The sequence below is a fragment of the Belonocnema kinseyi genome, chromosome 4, assembly GCF_010883055.1.
Source record: "Belonocnema kinseyi isolate 2016_QV_RU_SX_M_011 chromosome 4, B_treatae_v1, whole genome shotgun sequence".
Lineage (NCBI taxonomy): Eukaryota > Metazoa > Arthropoda > Insecta > Hymenoptera > Cynipidae > Belonocnema > Belonocnema kinseyi.
The window spans coordinates 108,731,996-108,742,658 of NC_046660.1; positions in this window are offsets into that span (position 1 = coordinate 108,731,996).

Genomic DNA, 10,663 nt, shown 5'->3' on the forward strand with positions numbered 1-10,663 from the left:
TAGATCAATAGTGATAATTTTTAGGGTAATAACGAATTTTCAAGAGAAACAAATATTTAATAAATAATTAACCAATGATAATAAATATGCCACTAGACCAATAGTAATAATTTTAAGTAAAAAAATACACGAGAATACAGTGCTCAGAAGGACGTTTTTATGAAAAATTGACAGTTTTTGTTTTAAGGGTAGTTTTCAGGTATTACTGAGGGTGTGTTAGAGGTGTCAACCCCATATGTCTGACGCATAAAATTCTTCGTTTCATAATTCTCAACAGGGCCCCATAATTTGCCGTCACATTTTTCCAAACCCTAAAAAATTATTCCAAAAACTTAAAAAAAGGGATTTTTCCCCATGCATTTTACATGGAAAACTTTAACTTAAAACCGGCACCTGTTATAATCAGAAAAAAAAATTAGCGAATTTATTTTTTCGGATTTGAAATGAAATTGGAGGGATCGTTGCCTCTTAAGAAAAAAAGCGTTTTTGATTGGCATGAAATCCTGCACATGGCGTGTGGGGAAACGCTAGTGGACAAAGTTAGTAACGTAATAATTATCAAAGAATGTGGTATAGGTGAGAAAGTTTTTGTCAGGAATTAATGAAATTTGTTAAGATGGTTTGGGCATATTGAAACAATAAAATATGAACGACAAAGAAAACAAGTATATCCAGGTAAAGTAAATGGAAGCGTACCCAGTGTAGAAAGCTAAACAGGTATGCCAGGACAGAAGAGTTTCTTAATAAATAGTTTTTAAGAAAAGCGTGAGGAATAGTGTAAGTGGAGTGAAACCTAAAAAGCAGACCTTGCATACTAATGGGCCCGAGTGGAGAAATTTACATGGTGACTTTGTAAAGCTCTTCGCATGGGTTGATCGCTAGAGGGATTGATCGGCAACCTGGGTCGGAGCAGAATTTCGGAACGAACGTGTTATTAAAAATAAGAAACAAGGTAAGATACATTTAAATCCAACTTTTCCCTCTAAAATCGATATTTTTTAAATTGTAAATTCTCCTAATTTTTCGAACTTACTTCATTTCTCTTTAACTAAAACAGTAGTAAAATTGTGAATTAAAGCCTTTTTTATTAATCGCCATACCATTAAATCTTATTGTAGAGAAGTAAATAAATTTTAAAAGTATTTTATACATATTTTCGCAAAAATCTCGAAACTTGTCAATAAATTTTTTTGTCAAATCGGTAAAGTATGCGTTGTCTTATTTTTGTCTTATTTTTTGTCTTATGAGTGAAAATTGATTCAAAATTAATTCGGTCTCCAAGAAATTAAACGGATTAAAAAGTATCTATTAAAAAGTACTTCTATCTAATTAAATAATTTAAGTGATTGCAATTTTTTTAATTATTTTTTTGTGCTAACGACAAATACAATTTTCTAATGATTCAGCAACAAAATCGTAGGAAATTAAAAATAATAAATTGCAAAACAAAACCTTCAACGTTTTTCAAGTAATTCCATTCTGCACTTCCCTGAATGCAAGTTTAATGTAAGATTTCATTAATTGGTATATATTTTTCTCTAAAGAAGCCTAATCTATTATTGACGCTTGGAATCATATTTTTCTCTGATTTTCTATATTACTTTTAGCTGGTGGTATATGCAGAAGATAAATATTACTTTTAGAAGGACGTAAACTGTCTGCGATTACCTGTTCGCACGCGTAAATAGTAAATACGAGGTGTGTTCAAAAAATAAGGTGACTTTATGGTTTTCTCAAAAAATATTCATTTATTCCTCAATTTTTATGTTGTCTCCTTCAAAGTAATCCCCCTCAGATATAATACACTTGTGCCAACGCTTTTTACAATCATCAAAGCACTTCTGATAATCATTTTGTGGTATAGCCTTGAGTTCTTTCAGCGATGCAGTTTTTATCTCCTCAATCGTTGAAAATTGATGTCCTTTCATGGGTCTCTTCAGTTTTGGGAAAAGAAAAAAGTCACTGGGGGCCAAATCTGGTGAATATGGAGGCTGAGGCAGGACTGTGGTGCTGTGTTTGGTCAGAAAATCTTTTGATCTTTTGATCAAAATTAAGCAGTTTTGGAACAAATTTCGCTGACACACGTCTCATGCCCAAAACGTTCGAAAAGATAGCATGGCATGAGCCAACCAATATGCCAACATCTTCAGCAACTTCTCTGATGGCAACTCGGCGATTTTTCAACACCATTTCTTCCACTGCTTGAACGTTTTCATCTGTTGTTGACATGCTGGGATGTCCAGGGCGAGGTTCGTCTTCGATATCCTCTCGGCCTTCTTGGAACAGCTTGTACCACTTATACACATTTTTCTTACTCAGAATAGACTCACCATATGCAACTGTCAATATTTCAAGAATTTTAGAGCACTGGATTCCATTTTTCATAAAAAATTTAATGCAAACTCTTTGCTCCATTTTTTTCGAAAGAAGATAATCGCCGAGCACACCAAACCCTTCTAAACTTTTACGCCCCTGCCAGAAAAACAACACGAGCTATATAGTCAAAACTGTGAACATATGATCGTGACGAGTATACCAACACAACAAAAAAAAATTTTAAACTTGAATGTACGTAGCCCGCGAAAACTGAAAAGTCACCTTACTTTTTGAAGACACCTCATATTACCGTGAATTAGAGTTGTCATTTTTTCTTGCAATTATCTCAGAACCTTAGTATTTATGAGGTATGAAGATGAAAAAGGCGAATGTTCACTTTCGTAACACATATCCACATTTGAATGTTATTTTTTCTTCGGAAAATTATTATATAAAGATGAGCAAAACCGACTGATAGAATGCGACTGATATAATACTAATAGCAGATGTTGCCGCCGTCTTTTGCATCCCACGCTCGCTACATACTAGCTCTAGCGGCCGCAATTGCATATTAGGAAGATTTTTGTTGCTTTTAGCAAGTTAAAAGTGCAAAAGTTACCCTGTTTACATGAAGAAATTTTTTTCTATATTTGCAATAAACAATAATATATGCGATGCATCTGCTCGCGTCTTCTAGATGCTTCGATCGATCTATTGCAAAACCTTTTATTACCAACTGGTAACGATTTATAAAGTTTCGGAAACATTTGTATTTCTCCTAAATATGAGGGAATCTTCTTAATAATGGGAATACAGCAGTAATGTATATATAGTATATTGTTTCGCGCCTTGAAAACGCATCAGTTGATTTAATAAGTAATATTCCTTGACCTTCCATGATTTTCAAGTTGTTTAATTCTGAAAAAAGGTATCGCGAAATATCACTTATTTCACGGAATATCTGCCATTTTCACAATATATACAGGAAATTTTCATGCAACTACCTGTCGTTTTTTAGTTCGACCTGAGTCTGTGAACCTAAATATTTTTAATTGAAAAGCGTAGCCTTGGCTTGTATTTTTTACAGATAATGAATGTAGTTTCTGCACTTTTAATTTTTACATCAAAATGGACTGCACCACTTAGGTTAAAAAGCAAATCTGTGTAGAATATATAATGTGAATATCACTTACAATTTTTAAATTTTTTCTTGAGCTTAGTATAACAGATATAAATTTCGAAAGAATAATTCTTTTCTTCAGGCGAGAAACATGATGTAAGCAAGTACACAAAAGCGCAAATATGAGAGCAGTTTCGGGGGTTGCTCGCACTGAGGGGCTATTCACTAAAGAATTCTTATGACGACCGTCGCCTAACTTAACCGAAATCCTATAGACGTCCCTATAGTTGTCACACAGTCGTCAGTAGAAGGCTTGATTATTCTTTGGTAGTCTTCGAGCATTATCCCGTACTTCGTGGCAAGTCGGTGGACCTCGAAAAATTGATCGCGATCGAACTCGTAGGAAAGCTTTTGCCCTGATCATGCGCAAAAAAAGTTCGTTTCGATCTTCGTTCTGTTTCGTGCGCAGTATTGTTTGCACTATTTGTCTTGACATTTGTGAACTATTCCAATGGGTTGAAATTTTAACTTTCGGTTGAATAGCTCGTGTTAAATAATTAAAATAGTGCATTTTTACCTTTTCGATTTGAAATTCATCTTTCTTATTTAAAAATGAACCTTTTGTTAAAATTAATCCTTTTTCTTTAGAAATTCAACTGTTTTTAATAAAAAATGCGTCATTTTGGATTGAAAATTCATGTTTTTTTGTTTTCAAAAAGTCATATTTCTTATTTAAAAATAAACTTTTAGTTTATATTCATATTATTCGTCGGAAATTAAACTGTTTTGAATAGAAAATTCGTCTTTTTGGTTTAAAAATTTATCTTTTTTGGCCAAGAAGTCATATTTCTCATTTTAAAATGAACTTTTTTGTTAAAAATGAAACTGTTTGCGTAAAACCTTCATCTTTTTTACTTGAAGATTTAACTGTTTAGTTTTTGATCAAAGTTTATTCTTTTTTGTTCGAAAATTCAAACATTTGATTGAAAATTCATCTTTGCAAGTTTAAAGTTAAACTATTTTGTTAAAAAAGCTTCTTTTTTGTCAAAAATGCATTTTCTGTTATCGAAAATTAATTTTTTTTTAGCGAAGACATCTTTCCTATTTAGTGAAAAAAATGTTGTCGAAAAATCATCTTAGAGAGTTCAAAATTTGACTACTGTGTTAAAAATTATCTTTTCGATAAAAATGAAACTATTATGGATAGCAAGTTCGTCCTCTTGGATTGAAAATTCATCTTTTTCGGGTAAAAGGTCATCTTTCTTATTTAAAAATAAACTTTTTTCTTGACGTATCTTCGGAAAAGATACGTCTCTTTATGTAGAAAATTCATCTTTGCAAGTTAAAAGTTGAACTAATTTGTTAGATCTTTTGGATTTAATAATTACATTTTGGGTAGAAAATTCATCTTTGCGAGTGAAAAATTACACTATTTTGGTAAAAAAATTATTTTTTAAATGGGAAGTTACGTTGTTTAAAAGAAATTCGTCCATTTGAACTGAAAATTCATCTTTCTGACTTAGAAATTAAATTTTTTTGAAAATAAAACTGTGTTTAAAAAACAGTACTTGAACATTTGGTGTAAAACTTTTTTGCTGTAAATTGAACTGTTTGCGAAAATGATTCGCCTTTTTTGGCTTACAAATTCAACTGTTTGGTTTTTGTTCAAAGTTTTATTTCCGAAAATTTGTTAAAAATTCATCTTTGCATGTTCAAACTTCAACTATTTTGTACATAACACAGTGTTTAGTTGCATAATTTAACATTTCGACTTCGATCCAATTTTATTTTTGAATAACTGGAATCAGGTCGCATGTTTTATTATTAAAACTCGAAAATTCTTGCTAAACTTAATTTGATTCAGTTTGAAACGAAATTATCTGAATGATTATCATCAATTTAAATGAAATTTAATATACCACGCTCTTTTAATGGCGACTCCATATGCTTGAGATATTAATTTTAATATACATTCATATTTTTAATTTTATACTATTTTTAACAGTGTTGAATTAAGAAAAAGAGACTACACTCAAGTATACAAACTATGTTAAACAAAATACTGGCTCCTCTAAAGAAAAAGAATAAGCATTTCTCGGCAGAAATTAAGTAAACTATGCTACCTAGCGTTCAATATAAAGTTCTGAAAGTAAGTTGAAGGTTGCCCTGAAACATAAAAAAACATCAAATGCTTTCGTTGCGTTAAATTAAGAATTGCTCCTTACTAAATTTCTGTGCAGCTCTGTATTAATCGCTTTGGGATGCATAGTTCTGAATAGCCATTACCTCCGATTTTTTGAAACTCGGTATACGTATGCATTTTGACGCCTTGATTACGAGAATCCTAGTATAAATCTTCGAAAATTGGATTTTCATGATGAAAACCAAAAAAAACTCCATAAAAATCATGGTTTCTCACGCTAATTTCCAGAAACAATGAAAAAAATTAAAAATAATGTTAAAGAAAGTTGTACACCTGTCCAAAATACATACGATTTCAAACCTAGCCCCTACGAAAACGAGATTATTCCTGTGACTAATCGCTGTAGTTATATATATATTACATTCCCATCCTCATGAGAATATATTGGTATTGGTATTTTCAAAAATTTTGAAACCATATTTATTCAAGATTTGAAAATTCTATCTAAGGTTATTCATAAACTGAGAAACTCAAACGATTTATCCTTATGACTTTTTTCAATAAAAAGAAAAAAATCAAAGTTAGAGCATTTTAAAACCGAAACTGAAATGAACATTTTAAGCCAAACAACGCATGATATGAAAGAAAGTCAATAGAAAAATAACATGGATTTTTGAAAGCCCTACAAGATTATCACAACAACTTTCTTTATTTGATCGAAAAGTTGAACATTCAAAATTTGATCGTTCCAAAATTTTTTGAAACCACATTTTTTTAAGATTTCAAAATTCTATGTATAGTTATTCATAGTACATATAATCTTAAATAATTTATCCCAATGATTTTTTTCTATAAAAAGAAAATTGTCAGAGTTAGAGCATTTTCAAAATGCAAAAAAAAAAAACAAAGTAAAATAAACATTTTAAGCCAAACAACGCATGATATGAAAAAAAGTCATAGAAGAAAAACGTTGATTTTTGAAAGACCTACAAGATTAGCTTAGCAGATTTTGGTCCAGTTTGACCCGAAAGTAGGTCTAGGAAAAAAAGTTAGTGCAACGGCGCAAGTCCCACGATGCATGCTGGCGTAAGTGCCATGCTTCATAGTGTGGTGTCACCGTGGCGTCATTGATTTTAGAGGACGTGTTGATTTTGGTTTTTTGAAGTTTGTCTGTTTTAAATTATGAATTCTTGGAAAGAAATAGTTGCTGCAAAAGTTACTTTTTATGGGTCAAAATTGAAGCTTTCTGGTGAGCGCTGATCTTCGACCAGGGCTTTCTCGCATTTGGTTATCTGTTTGAATGCGCTCTTTTTGCGATTGAATAGAGCTAAGCAATAGTTTAAAAACATTATCTTATTTTTCGGTTAAAATCAACAAGTAAACAATTACAAAACTTTTTATGTGTCAAAATTGAAACTTTTTGGTGCTCGTCGATCTTTGACCAAGGCTTCCTGGCACATGGTTACCTTTTTTAAAGTGCTCTTTTCGCGAGTCAACAGAGCGAAACAACAGCTCAAAATACTTTCTTGCTTTTGTTTCTTTTTTCAAACTGAAAAATAAAACTGTTACTCAACTTTTCATGCATAAAAATCAGAGTTAATGGGGATACGCTGTGCCTTTGATAAAGGTTTTCTCGGAGATGAATGCTTTTTTCAGGATGTTCGTTTTACGTTTCAATTAAGCCTAACAGTACCTCGAAACATTTTTGCGTTTTTTGTTTAAAATTATTTGCGTGAAAGTTAGACAGTTTTTCCATTAATTGTTTAAACAAATTATTGCTGTTCATAACTATCTTTATCTATATTAATGCCAGAAAGTTTCGGTTTGCCCTACAGTTTTCTAACTTTTTGTCCACTTTTCGATTAATGAGGTGATAAGAATGCAAGTTAATAAACGCGTTCAATTAAAGAAGTTATTATTGTTTATAACTATGTTCTCCTAACATAATTGTAGAGATTTTCTTTTCTCTTAAATCTTTAGTTTTTATTTGACTTTGTAGTTATGAACAAATAATAAGTGAACTTTAACGAGAATCATTTTTTAAATATTATTGTGTTGTTTCAAGTAAATTATTTTCCTTCTTTTTGCATTGTTGAAAAAAATTAGTTTAAATAAAAAAGCTATAGTATATAAGAGATAAAAACAAATTTGGAAACAAATTAAAAGTAGGTAAGATGATTAGGTCTGTAAATTATTTAAAATAATTTGGTGAGGATTTTTAGTTAGGATTTTCTAGGGAATTTTTTGCGTTTATTGTAAACCCCTGACTGGATGAGGATGAACTATTGTCAGATTCGTATTTAGCGCACCAAAATACATAAAGATATTATATTACAAACTGTTTATAGAGGATTGAAAAAAAACAAGGGCAATTGCATACACGAAAAAGCTGATTTCCTAGGAAAATTTCCATGTGTAGCAAAATTCCTGACGTGCTTCGAGTAAACTAACGTCAGTTTCGAATTCAAAACCCAAAAAATATAAATACATCATATGCTGACGTGTTTATAGAAGATTTTAATAACAAGGGTTGTTCCATACCAGACAAAGCTGATTTTTTAGGGAATTTATCGCATCTAGTATAAAACCCTGACATACATAAAGACATTATGCTCTGAGCTGTGTACAGACGATTTGAAAAACAAGCGCAATTTCATACCTGCCAAAGTGGATTTTCCAGGGTATTTTTCACGTCTAGCAGAAAACCCCGGCGTGCTGGGCAAAAACTAGTCACAGATTCGTATTCTGCGCACCAAAATACATAAAAATATAATGCCTGACATTTTTGTAGATGATTTAAATACGAAGGGCAATTCATACCCAGAAAAGGTGTTTTACAAGAGAATTTCCCGATTCTAGGCTAAAACCCTGACGTGCTTGGGAAAAACTTATATCAGATTCGTGTTGAGCGCCCCAAAATGAGTATAGATACCATGCTCTGAGCCCCTTCACAAACCACTTTTTGTCATTCTGTGTAATTCACTCGAAACAATACAATAATATTTTAAAAATATTTCTCGTTGAGGTTCATTTATTATTTTTTCATAATTGAAAAGTCAAAGCAAAATAAAAGATTTTAGAGAAAAGCCAATGTCCATCATTACTCTAGGAGATGATATTTATAAATAATAATACATTGTTTAAATAATCATATTTGTTAACTTGCATTAATAATTATTACCTCACAAAGTGAAAAGTGAACAAAAAGTTGCAAATTTCTAGAATTATTCAAAGAGAATAATGTTAACAATAATAATAATTTTCTAAAGGGATTATTTGTTTCATAATTAATCGTATGTGACCAAGTTCTAATTGCAAATTTGACAAGAATTGATTTTTTTTAACCGCGACTTTCTAACTCTATTCTAAGAGAAAATGGCTAAAAACAATAATAAATTGTTTAAAAAAGTTACGTAAACATCTACTTCTCAGTATAAAGTAGTATTTTTGAGGTATTAGAGGCAATTTGCTTTAAAAAAACACAACAGAAAGTAATAATTAGCGCCAAAAACTTGAAAAACCTATTTTGTTCATACTTACCCGAGTAAAAATGCTTCGACTTGAGTTTGACTTGAATTGCCCCCCAAATCAAGACATGCTGAAGTCGAAAATGTCGACTTGACCATGTCTCAGTTTTGAGATGGAGCCAGACCTGAATTTATGTCTTAAAGACAATTTTCTATGTCTTGAAGACCTAATTTTATCTCTTAAGTCGAATTTTTATGACTCCAACACGTGCGATTTATAACTTCGAGCGTATACAGTGGTGCGCAAAAGTTTTGGGCCACATTGTTTTTCTGATCTATTCCTTCAAAGGCGAACTCGAGTAAAAATCCATTGATGCGGGAATTATGTATACTATTTGTAACAAACATTAAGGTAGGTGACAAGTTTTGAGAAAAAATTCCATTGTTCTTTTTTCGATTACATTCCATATTGACGTGTGCAAAGGTATTGGGCCAGTATGTTCAGATATGTCTAGAAGCGATGCTATGGTAACAACTTCGATCCCTCGCGTTTGTCAATTGTTGAACCTATCAGATCAAGTCATTCTGAAGTCAAAATGCCGAGACATACGATGAATGAGATTCGGGAAGCTGTGTTAAATATTTTTTATGAACAAGGGAAGACTTCTCGTGAAATTGCTGCCTCATTGAAAATTGGTAAGAGTACGGTAAATAAATTAATTGAGAAATTCAGTACTAACTAGAGTCTGCAGGACCTCCCACGATCTGGTAGACCACGGAAAACGACAATTCGTGTTGACAAGATCATTAAAAGCAAATCAACAATTGATTTCAAGAAGACAGCATCTGAAATTGCCAATGAACTCCGCGATGAAAACCTTGCCAACGTGAGTAGGAGCACTGTGGCCCATCGTTTGAACGATATGGGACTGTTCGGACGCGTTGCTGTTAGGAAACCCTTGGTCAGCAAGAAGAATCAGAAGGCCCGATTGGATTTTGCGAAGAAATACCAACACTGAACTCCGAAGCAGTGGGCTAAAGTACTTTTTTTGACGAATCGAAGTTCAATCTATTCGGAAGTGATGGTAAGAAGTATGGTCGACGTCCGAAAAATACCAGATACGATTCTCCGTATCAAATTCCAACAGTCAAACACGGAGGTGGATCAGTCACGGTTGGGGGTGCTATGTCTTCGCAAGGAGTAGGTCCACTGCACAAGATTGAAGGCATCATGGATAAAGTTATGTATCGAAGTATGATGGAAGAAAAAATGTTACATATACTAGAAGAAAAATGCCAAAAATTTGGATTTTCCAGCAAGATAACGATCCGAAACATAAGTCGAAGCTGGTTCAGAAATTTTTGAAAGGGCGAAAAGTGAAGCTTCTGGATCATCCAGCTCAATCTCCAGACCTAAATCCGATTGAAAATTTGTGGGACACACTCGGAAGACATGTTGGAATGAAGAAACATTCGAACAAGGATGACTTATGGCGAACTCTTCAGGAAGAATGGTAAAAAATACCGAAAGACTACGTTAAACGCACCACTGTACCTGCCGTAACAAAAAAGTTAATTCTAACAGTCATAAAAGCTAATCTTTGTTTATGATTAAAC